The 17726-nt window shown below is 44.9% G+C and overlaps 1 protein-coding gene and 1 long non-coding RNA gene across 7 annotated transcripts in view; one reads left to right on the forward strand and one right to left on the reverse strand.

Annotated features, from left to right (window-relative positions):
- Positions 1-7128, reverse strand: part of LOC141195983 (probable tRNA methyltransferase 9B) — a 51595-nt gene extending 44467 nt beyond the window's left edge. For 2 of the 6 annotated variants that reach the window (XM_073662533.1, XM_073662532.1), the window contains exon 1: positions 1054-1394. The gene's annotated coding sequence lies outside the window, so the exon portion shown is untranslated. Of the gene's footprint in view, positions 1-930; positions 1395-6956 lie in introns of those variants that run through there. The other 4 variants (XM_073662530.1, XM_073662531.1, XM_073662529.1 and 1 more) reach the window with 4 other exon arrangements.
- Positions 7129-7302: 174 nt separating this feature from the next.
- Positions 7303-17726, forward strand: part of LOC141249967 (uncharacterized) — a 98974-nt gene continuing 88550 nt past the window's right edge. The window contains exon 1 of the long non-coding RNA XR_012312424.1: positions 7303-8057. This is a non-coding gene — a long non-coding RNA (uncharacterized lncRNA). The remainder of the gene's footprint in view (positions 8058-17726) is intronic.

Raw genomic sequence — 17726 nt, forward strand, 5'->3', positions numbered from 1 at the left:
AGCAGCATAGCGCATCCCGCTCAACTTTGTCGGAGTCTCAATCTCCTATAGCTGGCACAGAGACATATTACTGTAATAACCATTTAAGGCCAGGTTCACACATATACTGTGCTCTCCGCAGATCACTGAATCCACATCCAGTGTGTCACCCGCGTGTCCGTTTTTGCTATCAGCGTGTCATCCCCGTGTCCGTCTTTGCCACCAGTGTGTCCTTTTGTGTCACCCGCGTGTCCGTTTTTGCCATCATGGTGTCATCCCCGTGTCAGTCTTTGCCACCAGTGTGTCAGTTTTTGCCACCAGCGTGTCACCCGCGTGTCTGTCTTTACCACCAGTGTCTTCTTTTGTGTCACCCGCGTGTCCGTCTTTGCCACCAGCGTGTCACCCGCGTGTCGGTCTTTACCACCAGTGTCTTCTTTTGTGTCACCCGCGTGTCCGTCTTTGCCACCAGCGTGTCACCCGCATGTCTGTCTTTGCCACCAGTGTGTCACCCAAGTGTCCGTCTTTGCCACCAGCGTGTCACCCGCATGTCTGTCTTTGCCACCAGTGTGTCCATTTTTGCCACCAGCGTGTCATCCGTGTGTCCGTTTTTGTCATTAGTGCCTTCAGTGTTTTTCCATTTTGGATAAAGAAATAAATAAATTATAAAGCTTCTTCTAAACTTTGCAATGTTAAACATAGACTGTACACGGATGCCATGCTTGTCCTGTACGTGTTTTTCATGGACCCATAGACTTGTATCACCCTTGCGATCTATGCTGCCAGAAAAACACAGACATGTGCATAGCACCCTAGAGTATAATGGGTATGTACTGGAAACATGGACTTGTGAAGGAGGCCTAATTCAGCTTCATATCTAATTGTCATGTTTAAAGCAAAAACAGCCTAAAAAGCAACAAACGTTTCTCCGGAAATCACATAGAAACTTGTTACCTGAATGAAGCGATAATCAGCTCCTGCAGTGCTCGGTCCTCTGCAGACATTAACACATCTTCCCAGTTTCAGGCTCCTGGCTATGGACAAAACACAACAGAACAAAGGGCAACAAATCTCTACCTGAATGAAAGTTTCTCTTCACCTGCCTGTGGGGGAGGAGACACTGAATCCGCAGGTGTGCAGTGAATGTGAGACGTAACAGAGCTCTGGAAACCTCATGTCTTTGTGATTATTCAGCAACACAATCACCACTCCTCCAAGATGTAAGACAAAGGAGCTGCCCAGCTTGTGCTTGCGGTTTGTCCTCCTAACGTATTTCTTTGGTGAACAAGCTATAACATGTAGACTGCACTCTTTTTCCCCTCTGTAGAGAATATTATCAGATGTAATTCAAGATAAAAGAGTTTTCTGTGCAAAAGGTCAGTGTAGCATTGAACATGATACAAGCCTATGATACATGCTGTTTGCTTCGATGGAGCAGAAATAAATTACAGGTGGAGACAGACTTAAAGGGGTTGTCCACTACTAGGGCAACCCCTTCTCATTCCTCATGTTTGGCCCCATTAAAATAAAAACATTTATATTCACCTCTCGTGTTGGTGCCGTTCTGGCAATGTCGGCACTTGCATTCCCGGGGCTCACGTGAGATTGTTACGTCACACAAGCCCTGCGCCCAATCACCGCTGGCGTCACGGTCCCCAACAAATCGAACATCAAGAGGTAGTCAGACAACAGCGCGGCCCTGACTTCCTGTTGATATTCAATACGTCCGAGTGCGGGGACTGCGACGCCAGCAGTGATTGGCCGCATGGCTTGTGTGACATAACAGCCTCATGTAAGCCCCCGGAATTCGAGTGCCGACACCGCCGGAACGGCACCAACACAGGAGGTGAGTATAAATGTTTTTATTTTAACGAGGTCAAACATGAGGAATGAGAAGGGGTTGTCCAAGTTGTCATCTAAGTGCAGTCCAATACACGGACACAGACAGTGGAGAAGATGGAGAAATTAAGTTCTTCGTCTTATCCTCACCTACAATGTGATTCTCTCATCAGAGAGAATTGGATCACAGTTAACTAATACTCTGATCAAACTTGGATCAGAATTTGAGCAGAGTGTCGTTACCATCGATCCGATTATTTCGGAAGAGAAAATCATTGCTCATGTGAGTAAGCCCTTACAATGACTTCAGCTTGAGGTTCTACTCTGGCAGCTTGTACAACTCCAGGCTTGGATGAGCCCCAGCACAATTTGGAGTCCAGGTGTCTCTTCAGCTATCCAGTGGGCATCTGTAACATCACACACAGCAAGTGTCACTGCACGCAGCTGAGTTTCTTCTCAATCCTGACTCATTACCTACTTTGCAGAATCTGCTCTTCCGCCCCTGTATCCAATTCTATCAATACCCCCACTTTGTCTCCAGGCATGGAACTTCAATATAGGGCTTATTAACGACCTAGCATTGGCTTGGACCTGGTTTCCTCCACCATGGCACACCTGTAAGAGGGACACACACTCTTATCCCACATAGCCAGGCATCCTCCTGGCAGCAGGCACAGTACTGCTCTGAGTACACTTTCAACACTTGTGCCACCACAAAAAATCAGGAGGGAGGACTCCCTCTCCCACCTATTTCATCTCTTTGACCAAAAATACTAATAAAGAGTGGCGCTTGTAAATATACAGAAAGCATCAGATCATCAGAACCCTGATGAAGGAAAACGTATCTTTTCCAAAACACGTTGGAATTTCGGTCCTCTCCAAGATCCCTACTGACCGCTGTCACGTGGTCGTGTGACATCACACAGGTCCTGCCGGTGCTCAGCTAGTACATGCTGAGCACTAGGAAGTGGATAGAGCGTATGCCTCGGGCCGGGACACAGCTCCACAGAACTCTCTTCAGAAGTTATCTATGGATCAAGACGGCAACGAGGATCGGGTAGGATGGGTGTCTTTATGCACCCTGCCTGATTTTTATTTACATTTTTTTATTTACAGACGTCAATTAATATACATCCTCTGATACCAGTACGATCCCTAAGGAGTGAACTTGCTCTCTCAAATAAGGACATCAACTGTACACATTGGTGTACCCTCCTAGCAATCAGGTGAACTCTTTGCATAAACCTAAGGCACCTTCAGCTCCACCTTCACCTGGGGTACACCTCATAACTGAACTTTGACTTATGTCATATGTTATTATCTGCAGCTGAAGCAAGTTTATATTGACCTCCACGGCATCACTATAGCTGCTATCGACAAGCCCCTGGCAACATCTACAATACGGATCCGCCTTTAATGGTAACTATGCGTTTATTGCTGGTAGTGCATTATCTAACAGAGTCCACTTTTCCTCTTACCCATCATTGACCTGTGGTTTATAGTTCTACAATACATTTATTCATGACATAGTGTGGCCCCACAGGCTATTAGTACTTATCCATACTACTGCCCCTCCCCCCTTTTTTTTAGCCAAAGTGCAAATTGTTTGTTTTTGGAATATTTCATCTCTTTGCTGAGCTTGGTTTCAGTGGAACCATTCGCTGGCCCCTGATCTGCCCAGCTGCTCCCTACTGGTCATCAGCACCTTTCCTAGGCACAGACTGCTCGCTGTAGGAGTCTCTTCTGCACTGCTACACAAACTGCAGGGAAGACCCATCACTTACCCCAGCAAGCACATGTCCGAACTCGCCAACATGGTACCATCTGCTGCTTTTATCATGGCTCATTCTCTCATTAGTGAGTAATGCGCTGGCTCCATTATTACTGATATGACTGAAATGGGTCCAGACCCTGCAAACTCGACAGTGCCTATCTGGCACCTCCTTAGAGCTACAACACATCTTGTGACACTGACCAAAGCTTTAGGGCGTGTAGTGACAGTAACGAGGTGGGCTCAAACTATGCCTAAGGCCTCATTCAAAATGTAGTAAAATTCGGAGTGAACACACCATTTTCTTTGAGGTGTTAGCGAAATGGGAGTGGACTCCCCAGGTGAAAGAAGAAGTATTCGCTGCACACTCGTTTCTTGTGAAGGTGAAATCATTTAAAGTGCTATAAGCAGGTGCAAATATACATAGGTGCTTCCGGATTGCGAAAGAAGGTGACTTTTCGATTCATGAGAATCTTTCTCAAACGGTCGCCTTGTGGAGCCACAGGAAAGTGGACATGAAGGTGCTGTACAGCACCACATGAGCTGTCCTCTTTCCTGTACCTCCACAAGGCGACTGTTTGAGAAAGATTCTTGTGAATTGAAACGTCACCTTTTGTCGTAATCCAGAGTACCTATGTACCGCATTTTTTGGACTGTGAGACGCACCGGACCATAAGACACACCCCAAATTTACGGGTGCAAAATAGGAAAGAAAAGAGTTTTATAGATGGGGGTCTGTCTTTTAGTCTGAATTTAAGGTATCTTACCTGGGGGTGGTGGCGGTAGAGAAGGGCACAGGGGGCATGGTCCCTCCCTCAGGAAGCCGGCGGCAGCAGAAGTGAGGCAATGCTGCGGGAGGAGGGGGTGTCCCGTTGGTGCGATGATGCGGGCCTGGTGTTGGCTGTGAGGCAGAGCAGAGTGCATTGCTTTCCCAGTGGTGAAACAGAGTGGAGCACATTGCTTTCCCGGCGGTGGGCTTCAGGAAGATGGCCGCCTCCTGTGGTGCATGCACAGATTGAGATCTTGGTTCAGCCGTGCGCTTCAGGGAAATGACCACCAGAGGCGGTGCCTGCTCAGATTGAGATCTCGGCTGGGCCGAGATCCCAATCTGCGCATGTGTAGATAAATGGACAAGAGAGACTAAGTAACTGTAAGCAAACACCACCTCTGCTAGAACAAAGTGAAAGTAAAACAAAGAATTGTGTTAGCAGGGAGAGAGACTTTGTGTGCTGGACCTGGTCAGGTGACCCAGAGGGTTTCCTGGGTATAAAAGTCCTGTGTGCCAGATTGATTTGGTGCCAAGAGAGCGCAAGGTGCGGCTGTGCATTGGAGAAGACTCTGCAGCAAGAGATTTGACGCCAGGCTGCAGAGTGGAGCAGACGTGCTCCACAGGTACCGCAGAAACCCAGCGCGACAGGCCTCAGCCGGAGGCCTGCGCTGCACCAGAGTCGGACACCGCCTGAGAGGCTTCAGACTCCTGACAGAAGTGCCCAGATGACAAGCCCAGGGGATGGGGATGACTCGGTTACCCGGGCCTTTAGCATTAAGGAGGTCGCGGTGGTCAGCTCCCGGGCCCGTACTCTGGGGTCACTCTTCAAAAGGGCGTTAATCGGTGTTAAGTTTATAAAAGAAAGAGTTTGCGACGCCACCTGTGGTTTCTGGTGAGGATCACCAGCGCTGCGCAGTCCACTGAGGCTGATGATAGGGCAGCTTGATGGTATTGCTCTCCACAGGTAGAGCTGGGCCTCAGGGCAGTATAGGAACTGGTATGCAGGACAAAGAGACTACGCCGGGCCAGAGCAAGAACAGGGACGGACACAAAAGTCACTTCAGTACCTTTTACTGATGGAAATTCAGGCACTCCCCGGAGCACTGTAGGGTGAAGGGTGTATGTCCGGATCCTCCCCAATGAGCAGGTTTTGGGCCTCCTGGTTCTTGCTGCTGCGTAATAAGTTTCTGACCTGCCTGTAGCTAGGCCTAACTTTGTCTCTGTCCTGCGCTGGCTGACCTTGTGGTAGGGCCTTCTCTTGGAGTGCATGCTCCCGACTCACGGGGCCTATGTGTCTCCTGGCTCTGGTACGTATCAGCACTTTAGCGATCCTGGGACCTGTAGTTCTCCAGGGATTCCGGTTTATCTTACTGGGTCATGGAGATCCCGGTAAGCTTCGGACCCGGTGTCCGGTAACTGCTTCTTCTTTGAGGTGAGCTAATTAAGCTCCCATGCCCCCTATGAACTAACTCTCTACTCCTTCGCCTTCGGCCTACTCGGACCCTCAGTAGGCTACTCACACTAATGGCAGCGTGCCGCTTTTCACCGATCTTATGGCGCCGGCTCACCTCCAGTGCTGTTTTGTGCTGATGCACATGTCTGTGGGTGTATTCCTGTACCTTCTTCCTATTGGTCCACATTCCTGCCTCCCCTCCCTTGCCAGTGCGCTCCAATGTGGAACCCATGGCTGAGGTGATTTATTTCCTGTCTCTGCCCCTGTGTGTCGTCACTTCTGGGATTCCCCTGGTCACGTGCATCGTATTGATACATGTGTGCTGGGAAATCCCCTATTTGCCTGGGCTCTTCCTGGTCTGTGTGTGTGGTGGTGCGTTCCACTGTGAACCGCACGCCATCCCCCTCCAGCCAGGTGCCGACCTCATTATGAGACACAGTCTGTTTGCACATGTTCTCAAAGGGGAATACTAAAACATGGATATGGGACTATTTCCTGGGATTCTCTCATCACTGCAAGATATGTGGACTTTGAGACTACCTTAACCTTGCATAATCCATCTCACACTTTGTCCTCAACCTCTCTACTTTGTCCATTTGGGATTTTTGACTTTCTTTCAGTATATATACCTCCAGCATCTGGGACACCAACATCACACCCCTGATGAAGCCATAAGCACTTGGCGTAACGCGTAGGTTATTTATACTTTTTCCTTTTCTCTGTGCATCTTTATTTTCTGGTACTCTCCTTATTCCTATATTGCTTTATACTTAATTTATTTGTGGGCTTGATAGTGGAGCATAGATATTTTCCACTATGCTCTCTTACCAATTGATTTATCTATAACATGCCATATATATTTTAGCGATATTTGGAATTATGTACCATTGTTATTGAAGTGCATTTATCTTGCACAGTTGTGTAATACATCTTTGACATATCTATTGATTATTTTTCTTTTGTTTGGGTGAATTTTTTTCCTTCTTTGTCCTGTGTATGTTTTTTAATAATGTCCTATGTAGTGTGCTTTGAGACTAATAAAATTTTGCATATTTTTGTACATTAGTGTCTTTATATCTATTTATTAATTGTATTTGGTGCCCTGGATTTGTCCCAATCCCCCTTGTCTTTTTCTTATGCTGGCTCACCTAAAGCTCACCTCACTGAGCTGCACCGAGTCTCGATCTGGATAAGCTCCACTGCAGGATAGCAATTGCAGGAGCTGAACAGGCTTTTGTCCTCTGAGGTAACTCCTCTCAGGCTGTACTGGACTCACTGCTATACCAGAATAGACTAACTGCTCACACAGACTGCAGTCTCAAGACTGACTGCTGCCTGGCTCCACCTTCCCTTTTATATCTCCCAAACGGGCTCCCTCTGGTGGTCTGAGGTGGAAGGTGGAGATGTGTGAATGGTTATGGGGGCCTCTTGTGGAGGAATCCTTCAATACACCCTTCTGGGTCTGTGATACCAGCACAGCTTGGCTTCACACAGAGACTAGCGCTTGTTGATCAGAGACAGGATCTGCGCCCCACACTGAGTAAGTTCCCGGGATCCGACGCTGTCTGTCAAAAGCCGAGGTCTGGACCCCTTTACCCCAAGGGTGAAAGACTACCGTCGATGGTCAAGCCGAGAAGAGCTGAGAGAGGACTGCAAAAGGAGAGACGCGCCAGCAACAGCAGAGGAATCACGCCAGTGAACAGGGCTATCACTTCCAATTCTCACTCACGGTACCGGGGACAGTTGGGATTAGGATCTCAGGTTGGGTGGGCGCCCATTGGTGCGTGGGAGGCTAAACCGGATCTGATAGACTTTATCCGGAAGAGACTTGCGGCCTTGCGGGAATAACCTGTGACCCCCCGCTAGGGCCATATAAAGAGAACTCACGTGGTGACTCCCACGACTGGGTGCATCACACTTTTGTAAAGAACTTTACTGTTATTCACTGAAAATATTTCTTATTGCTATTCCAAGTTGCTGTATATTACCCCTGTTACTAACCCCCTTACATAATAGTTGTTATACATATAATGTGGTTGCATTCCGGCACCTGTGTTACACATGTGCCGCTTCCGGCGGCCCACGGCTTCAGGAAAATGGTTGCCGGGAGAGCAATGCAATGAATGCACTCCACTCTGCTCACCACCGACACTGGGCCCGCAGCATCGCCACACTTCTGCCGCCGCCAGCTTCCTGAGGAACGGATCCTGCCTCCTGTGATCCTGCTTCACCACCACCGCAACCCCACGGTAAGCCTGCATTCAGACTATAAGACGCACCCCCTATTTTACGCCTAAATTTGGCTGGAAAAAGTGTGTCTTATAGTCCAAAAAATATGGTATATTTGTACATGCTTGAAGCACTTTAATCAAATTATTTCACCTTCTCAAGAAAGCAATGTGCAGTGAATGCTTCTTCTAAGGCATAGAAATCTGTTTTTCTCACAGACAAGAAAAACAGACTGATTATTTTGATCAGAGTTTGATCAAAGTTTAATCAGTGTGGTCTGAGTGTCATCCGTTTTTCTTGTAAGTGGAGAAATAAAAAAAAAATTGTCCATCTTTTCCTTTTTGATAGTCCATGAAAATCGGACCTCACTTGAATGTCAGATTTTTACATGGACCCATTGACTTGCATTGCCGATTTTTATCTGATCTCTTGGTCTGCAAAAAATCATCGACATGTGAATGGCTCCATAGACTATCACTATCAGGTACGAGAGCTAACTGTGAAAATCGGATGTCTGAATGAGCCCTTACACATAGGTGAAGTAATTAAATGAATAGATTCAAAGTGATATTTTTTTACTAATTAAAACCAGATATTTTCCAGTTTTTTTCGTAGATGAAAGCGTTTTTCATTCTATTTTCCATACTTAATTATGGGGTCACCCATCTTACCTGAACTGCCGAGTTGTGTCCACCTCCAGTGGTGAAGTGTGTGATCCTCTGTTGGTCTTAAAATATTTCAGTTAACCCCTTAAGCCCCGCGGGTGGTTTGGACGTTAATGACCGGGCCAATTTTTACAATTCTGACCACTGTCACTTTATGAGGTAATTACTCTGGAACGCTTCAACGGATCCCCCTGATTCTGAGATTGTTTTTTCGTGACATATTGTACTTCATAATAGTGGTAAAATTTCTTCGATATAACTTGCGTTCATTTGTGAAAAAAATGGAAATTTGGCAAAAATTTTGAAAATTTTGCAATTTTCAAAATTTGAATTTTTAAGCCCTGAAATCAGAGCGATATGTCACACAAAAGAGTTAATAAATAACATTTCCAACATGTCTACTTTACATCAGCACAATTTTGGAACCCAAATTTTTTTTTGTTAGGGAGCTATAAGGGTTAAAAGTTGACCAGCGATTTCTCATTTTTCCAACAAAATTTACAAAACCATTTTTTTAGGGACCACATCACATTTGAAGTCACTTTGAGAGGTCTTTGTGACAGAAAATACTCAAAAGTGACACCATTCTAAAAACTGCACCCCTCAAGGTGCTCAAAACCACATTCAAGAACTTTATTAACCCTTCAGGTGCTTCATAGGAATTTTTTGAATGTGGAAGAAAAAAATGAACATTTAACTTTTTTCACAAAAATGTTACTTTAGACCCAATTTTTTTTATTTTCACAGGGGTAACAAGAAAAAATGGACCGCAAAATTTGTTGTGCAATTTCCCCTGGGCACGCAGATACCCAATATTTGGGGAAAAAACACTGTTTGGGCGCACTGTAGGGCTCGGAAGGGAAGGAGCGCCATTTGACTTTTTGATTGTAAAATTTGCTTGAATAATTAGCGGACACCATGTTGCGTTTAGAGAGCCCCTGTGTGCCCAAGCATTGGAGCTCCCCCACAAGTGACCCCATTTTGGAAACTAGACCCCCCAAGGCACCTATCTAGATGCATAGTGAGCAGTTGCAACCCCCAGGTGCTTCACAAATTGATTCGTAAAAATGAAAAAGTGAAAAAAAAAACACTTTTTCATTGTTACGAATCAATTTGTGAAGCACCTGGGGGTTCCAACTGCTCACTATGCATCTAGATAGGTGCCTTGGGGGGTCTAGTTTCCAAAATGGGGTCACTTGTGGGGGAGCTCCAATGTTTGGGCACACAGGGACTCTCTAAATGCAACATGGTATCCGCTAACAAATTGAATGGAAAATCGGCTCAAATTGTTAGCGGACACCACATTGCGTTTGGAGAGCCCCTCTGTGCCCAAACTATGGAGCTCCCCCACAAGTGACCCCATTTTGGAAACTAGACCCCCCAAGGCACCTTTCTAGATGCATAGTGAGCACTTGGAACCCCCAGGTGCTTCACAAATTGATTCGTAATAATGAAAAAGTGAAAAAAAAAAACACTTTTTCATTTTTATGAATCAATTTGTGAAGCACCTGGGGTTCCAAGTGCTCACTATGCATCTAAATAGGTGCCTTGGGGGGTCTAGTTTCCAAAATGGGGTCACTTGTGGGGGAGCTCCAATGTTTGGGCACACAGGGACTCTCCAAATGCAACATGATATCCGCTAACAATTTGAGCCGACAATTTGTTAGCGGATATCATGTTGCATTTGGAGAGTCCCTGTGTGCCCAAACATTGGAGCTCCCCCACAAGTGACCCCATTTTGGAAACTAGACCCCCCAAGGCACCTATCTAGATTCATAGTGAGCACTTGGAACCCCAGGTGCTTCACAAATTGATTCATAAAAATGAAAAAGTGTTTTTTTTTTCACTTTTTCATTGTTACGAATCAATTTGAGAAGCACCTGGGGGTTCCAAGTGCTCACTATGCATCTAGATAGGTGCCTTGGGGGGTCTAGTTTCCAAAATGGGGTCACTTGTGGGAGAGCTCCAATGTTTGGGCACACAGGGGCTCTCCAAGCGCAACATGGCGTCCGCTAACAATTTGAGCCGATTTTTCCATTCAATTTGTTAGCGGACACCATGTCGCGTTTGGAGAGCCCGTGATGTGCCAAAACAGTGGAGCTCCCCCACAAGTGTCCCCATTTTGGAAACTATACCCCTCAAGGATTTTATTAAGGTGTATAGTGAAGATGTTGAACCCAGAGGTACGGCACAGAATTTGTTTACATTAGGTCATCATATTGAATAAGTTGTCATTATTCTTGAGCGCAAGTGCTCGCTACTTGAGTTTGCATCGGGTACTCAGGTATGCACCATGTACAGCGTGTGCTCGAGTGACATGCTCGAGTCCCTGCTCCGCATGTTTCACGGTTATTAGACACCCAAAAAAAAACATGCGGGGATCGCTCGTGCATGGCAGGCAATCCCCGTAAAGTTTTTTGGCCGCGAAGCATATGGGGCAGAGACTCGAGCATGTCACTCAAATACCCACGATACTCAATGCATACCAGAGCACCCGATGCAAACTCAAGTAGCGAGCACTTGCTCTCAACACTAGTCGCCATATCGTCATCTTTTTTTCTTACTTTTGAAAAAAATCCCAACCCCAGCCCTAACCCTAGCACAACCCTAGCCCCAGCACAACCCTAGCACCAGCACAACCCTAGCCCCAGCACAACCCTAGACCCAGCACAACCCTAGCCCCAGCACAACCCTAGCCCCAGCACAACCCTAGCCCCAAACCCAGCCCTAACCCTAGCCCAATCCTAACCCAAGAGTTTATTTTTGACGCCGTTCCTTGTGCGGTATAAGTGATTAGACGACTTTATTCTTCGGGTCGGTGTGATTACAGCAATGCCAGAATCATATGGGGTTTTTATGACTGACAGCTGTCACACACTAAAAGACGCATTTTTTGTAAAATCTAGTTTTTGCATCGCCATATTTTGAGAGCTATAATTTTTCCAGATTATGGCAGACAGTCATGTGACGGCTCGTTTTTTGCGGGATGACTTGACGTTGTTATTGGTGCCATTTTCAGGCACGTGACATTTTTTGATCGCTTTCTATTCCGATTTTTGGGAGGCAGAATAAACAAAAACCAACAATTCAGGAATTGTTTTTTTTTTTTTTTTTTATTCTGTTCCGCGTGTGGTAAAATTGATGAAGTAGCTTTATTCTTCGGGTCAGTACGTTTACAGCGGTACCACATTTGTATCATTTTTCTATGTTTTGGCGCTTATACACAATAAAAGCTATTTTATAGAAAAAAATATTTTTTAGTATCGCTTTATTCTGAGAGCTATAACTTTTTTATTGTTCGGCTGATGGAGCTATATGGTGGCTTGTTTTTTGCGGGACGAGATGACGTTTTCAGCGGTATCATTTTTATTTATATGCGTCTTTTTGATCGCGTGTTATTCCACTTTTTGTTTGGCGGTATGGTGATAAAGCATTGTTTTTTGCTTCGTTTTTTTTTTTTTTTTTTTTACCGTGTTCACTGAAGGGGTTAACTAGTGGGACAGTTTTATAGGTCAGGTTGTTCCGGACGTGGCGATACCAAATATGTGTACTTTTATTGTTTTTTTTTTATTTTTTTTATAATAATATTTATTGATGGGTACATTATATTTTTATTTTTGGTGTATTATTTTTTTTATTTTTTTATAATATTTTTGCACATTTTTTTTTTTTTTTCCACTTTCACACAGTTTATACACTTTATTACTTTGTCCCACTCTGGGACTTTCACTTTTTTTTTTCTGATCGCCTGCATGGCACAGGAATGGAGCACCATCCCTATGCCATGAAGGCTGTCAGAAGTGCACAGTGTGAAGATTGCTTGGAGATGCACTGCGCATGTCCAAGCAATCTTCCTGCTCTCTGGTGACCCGGATGTTGTCATGGCAACACCCGGGAAGCCTTTGAAGACTGCGCTGGAAGCCGGAAGAGGAGGTGAGTATCGCCGATCACCTCCCCTTGCCCCCGCAATGCTGCGATCGACTTCGATCGCAGCATCGCGGGGGTTAATGTGCTGGAAGCGGTGCAGGACCGCTCCCTGCACATAGTACCGGGTGTCAGCTGTGACAATCAGCTGACACCCGGCGGCGATCGCGCCCGCACAGCCTGTGTGCGCGCGCGATCGCGATGACGTACTAATACGGGTCTGGCTCTTAAGTCCCAGGGCACAGACGCGTATTAGTACGTCAGATGTTATTAAGGGGTTAAAAAACAGTAACTAATTGAATTCAGTTTTATCATTAGTCCTTTTACCACAGGTGTATAAAATCCAGCCCCTCACCATGCCATCTGCCTTTACTAATATTTATGAAAGAACAAAACTTTCTAGAGAGCTCACTGATACATATATGGACTATTGATCCTGCAAATGCACACTGCCAAGTCAGTGTGGTCATCTGATCCTGCAAATGCACTCGTCAATTCATGAAATTCTTCCCTCCTAAATATTCCACGATCAATTGTGAGCAGTAAAATTGAAAAATGGAAGAAGCAGCTCAGCCACAAAGTGAAAACCACATAAAGTTACAGAGCGTTGTCTCCGAGTACTCAGGCACAAAATGCGTAAAGGTCACCAGCACTCTACTGACTCAATAGCTTTAGAGTCCAAACCTCCTCTAACATTAACATCAGCACAAAAACTGTGTCCCCGCCGGAAAGCAGGCCCTACATCACCAAGCACAATACCAAGGGTCAAATGGAGAGAGTTTAGCCATCATGGGACTTTGGAGCACTGGAAACTGGAGTGAGGAATAATGCTTTTTTATTTGGCGGTCTGAGGGACGAGTCTGGGTTTGGTGAATGCTAGGAGAGCGTTACCTGCCTGACTGCATTGTGCCAACTTTAAAGTTTAGTAGAGCAGGGAAAATGCCATGAGTTTGTTTTTCAGGGGTCGGCCTAGACGTCTTAGTTTCAGTGAAGAGAAATCTTAAATCTTCAGCACAAGACATTGTGGACAATTGTTTATTCCAGCTTTGTGGGAAGAGTTTGGGAAAGGACCATTTCTGTTCCAGCATGACTGTGCCACAATGCACAAAGCAAGTATCATAAAGGCATGACTGGGGGAGTTTGGTGTGGAAGAAAACGACTGGCCACACAAAGCCCTGACCTCAAATCAAACATTTTTGAGATGAAGTAGAAAAGAGCAAAACAATTTCGTCCAACATCAGTGTCTGACTTCACAAATTCTTTTCTGGATGAATGGGCAAAAATTCCCAGAGACACCTCCAAAATCTTGTAGAAAGTCTTCCCAGAAGAAGTTGCTTAGCTGCAAAGGGGGGACCAACTCCGTTAGTGTCTATGGATTTAGATTGGGCTTTCATAAAAGCTCCTGTAGGTGTAACGTATAGGTCTCCCAATACGTTTTTTTTTTTTCATATAATGAGTCTTTAAAGCAATCTCTGTAAGTTAGTTGACTATGTTGTCACATTCATGCCACTTGTGATGCTGTGGATGAAAAATTAGTGGTGCTTTTTGATACACCACATGAAAGGGACCTGTCTGTCACGCAAGGTATAGGAAAGACTAAGTGCAACACAAAGGGAAAGGGGAAAAGGGGGCCCAGACTCTAGGGAAAGGGGGTAGTGGAGACCTCCTAGGCTGACCTTATATCACCCTGTCTCCCCTAAATGCCCCTATATTGGTTCCGCACCAATCGCCGCACAGGAACCTCGCCCTGTCTTTCCCTGGTGTTTGGCCCTAGCTAGGGAAGGGAGGGGTTGAGCTCTAGTCAATCCCCACTGACAACTAAAGACAACAAGGGGGAACAAACAAAGGAAGGTAGCTTAGCTTTATTCGACTTCAGAGCGATGAACACTCGTCCTCTTAGCACCAGAGAGGAAGAAGTATGGCACTAGCTCCAAGCCTTCACAAGGGGTCATGTGAGTATCGCCAGCACCTCCCTCTAGCAAACAGCAGGTATTTATACACCCAGGCCAGGGTGTTAATTAGCAAAAGGAAGGTAGCCGCTGGGTCCTAGAGAGACAGCTTTAAAGAAAGTGTCTGTAATGCCAAACAAAGAGATGTCCTGCAATCAACTGCAGAGTGACTGTCTGTCACTTCTGACTCACCCGTGACACTGTCCTGGTTAGAGACACACATTGTGTGACATGTCCAAGTTGCTTTTACGAACAGTGAGTGTGTACGTATTATAGGACAATATGGATCTGTAGTTCAGTGGCATGTAAAAATTTGGGCACCCCTGGTCAAAATTACTGTTATTGTGAACAGTTAGCAAGTTAAAGATGAAATGATCTCTAAAAGACCTAACGTTAAAGATAACACATTTCCTTTGTATTGTAAGGAAAAATATATATATAGTGTCATTTTTTACATTTTAAAAATTACAAAAAGGAAAATGGGCCAATGCAAACATTTGGGCACCCATGGAGATTTGTGCGCTTAGATAACTTTGACCAAGATTTCAGACTTTAATTAGCCTGTTAGGGTCACTATCATCGTTAGGAAAGGCCAGGTGATGCAAATTTCCCATCTTTATAAAAACCCAGCCTCCTCTAATCTTGTGCCAAAATACAGCAGCCATGGCTTCTTCTAAGCAGCTGCCTAGCACTCTGAAAATGAAATGTTGGAGGCCCACAAAGCAGGAGAAGGCTATAAGAAGATAGCAAAGCGTTTTCAAGTTGCCCTTTCCTCAGTTCGAAATGTAATTAAGAAATGGCAGTTAACAGGAACAGTGGAGGTCAAGATAAGGTCTGGAAGACTAAGCAACATTTCAGTGAGAGCTGCTCGTAGGATTGCTAGAGAGGCAAATCAGAATTCCCGCTTGACTGCAAAAGACCTTCAGAAAGATTTAGCAGACCTGGAGTTGTGGTACATTGTTCTACTGTTCAGAGACACCTGCACAAATATGGCCTTCATGGAAGAGTCATCAGAAGTAAACCTCCCCTGCATCCTCACCATAAAATTCAGAGTCAGAAGTATGCAAAGAAACATCTAATCAAGCCTGATACATTTTGGAAACAAGTCCGATGAGGTTAAAATAGAACTCTTTGGTCACAATGATTAAAGGTATGTGTAGAGAAAAAAGGGCACAGAACTTCAGGAACAGAACATCTTGCCAACCATTAGGCATGGGGGTTAAAATCAATCATGCTTTGGGGTTGTGTTGCAGCCAATGGACCGGGAACATTTCACGGGTAGATGGAAGAATGGATTCAATTAAATTCTTGATACAAACATAACATCATCTGTAAAAAAGCTGAAGTTGAAAAGAGGATGACTTCTACAATTGGATAATGACCCTAAACACAAGTCAAAATCTACAATAGACTACCTCAAAAGATGAAGGTTTTAGAATGGCCCTCATAGTCCCCTGATCTGAACATTATTGAAAATCTGTGGCAAGACCTCAAAATAGCAGTGCATGCAAGATGACCCGGGAGTCTCACAGAACTGGAAGAATTTTCCAAGGAAGAGTGGATGATAATCCCTCAAACAAGAATTGAAAGACTCTTGGCTACAAAAAGCATTTACAAGCTGTGATAGTTTCAAAAGGGGATGCTACTAGATACTAACCATGCAGGGTGCCAAAACTTTTGCATCGGCCCATTTAAATTTTTGTCATTTTTAAAATATAAAATATAAAAGATGAAAAAATATATATATATTTTGGCCTGAAATACAAAGGAAATGTGTCATCTTTAACTTTAGGCCTTTTAAAGATCATTCCATCTTCAATTTGCTTAACTGTTCACAATAACAGAAATTTTGACCAGGGGTGCCCAGGCTTTTACATGCCACTGTATATCACCTATTATATTTTACAGGCCCATACTGTACAATTGTTTGCCCCTCATTTTACATGAGGACACACAGAAAATTTTTCTCTGTGCTGAAAAAAATTGTATGCTTCACTGCATGCTATATTATGGGATAATTTCAACTAGAAGACATTGCCTCATCAAGAGAACATATGTCAACACACGAAATCCCTACGGGTCCATATTAGTTTGAACTGCTGTGTACATTGTTGTACTTAGGAGAATCCCAATTTAGGCTTGCACTGGAGTGACTTGCTGATACTTAGGTAACTGACTGTTTCATCTACGTGAGTCAGTATTTTCCACACAGGTAATAATACTGTTTATTTATTAATGTTAAACTGCGTCTTCCACCCTCCTTTATATTCAGTGTGTGATCATGCATCATTTAAGCGCTAAGCCTGTGTTTAGTGGACAATATGTTAGAGTGATGTGGCAGTATAATGTTATTTATTACTTTGCCTTATTCTTCAAGCAGAGGATTGACATCAGGCAAAGCTTTTGCCTAAAGTCCCTAGAGCCCCTCCTCATAACTACTCAACTCTCCTCCTTCAAAAGCAGCTTCTCCGCCATCACGGAAGATCAACTTTCCTCTTTACTCTCCAAATCACATCTCACCACCTGTGAACTTAACCCAATCCCGTCCCACCTCATTCCAAACCTTACCACAGTCTTCAGCCCAACCCTAACCCACTTCAACCTGTCATTAACAACTGGCGTCTTCCCCTCATGCGTCACACATGCTTCAATCACACCTGTCCTCAAAAAGCCCTCCCTTGACCCATCCTCTCTGTCTAGCTATCGCCCCATATCACTTCTCCCCTATGCCTCAAAACTACTGGAACAACACGTCCATTTTGAACTGTCCTCCCACCTCTCCTCCTGCACCCTCTTTGACCGCTTACAATCTGGCATCCGACCCCACCATTCTACTGAAACTGCCCTGACTAAAGTCACCAACGACCTAATAACCGGTAAATCCAAGCGACACTACTCTGTCCTCCTGCTCCTGGACCTGTCATCTGCCATCGACACAGTGGACCATACCCTCTTGCTACAGACTCTCTTATCTCTTGGCATCACAGACTTGGCCCTATCTTGGATCTCGTCATACCTAATAGGATGATGAGCGGACTGCAAAGTATGTTCTATGAGGAAGGCTTAAAGGATCGGGAATGTTTAGCTTTCAAAAAATATCTGAAGGGATGTCACAGTGTAGAGGGATCATACTTATTCTCATTTGCACATG

The sequence above is a fragment of the Phyllobates terribilis genome, unplaced genomic scaffold (assembly GCF_046119375.1).
Source record: "Phyllobates terribilis strain yellow unplaced genomic scaffold, ASM4611937v1 Scaffold_2__4_contigs__length_985480577, whole genome shotgun sequence".
Classification (NCBI taxonomy): Eukaryota; Metazoa; Chordata; class Amphibia; order Anura; family Dendrobatidae; genus Phyllobates; species Phyllobates terribilis.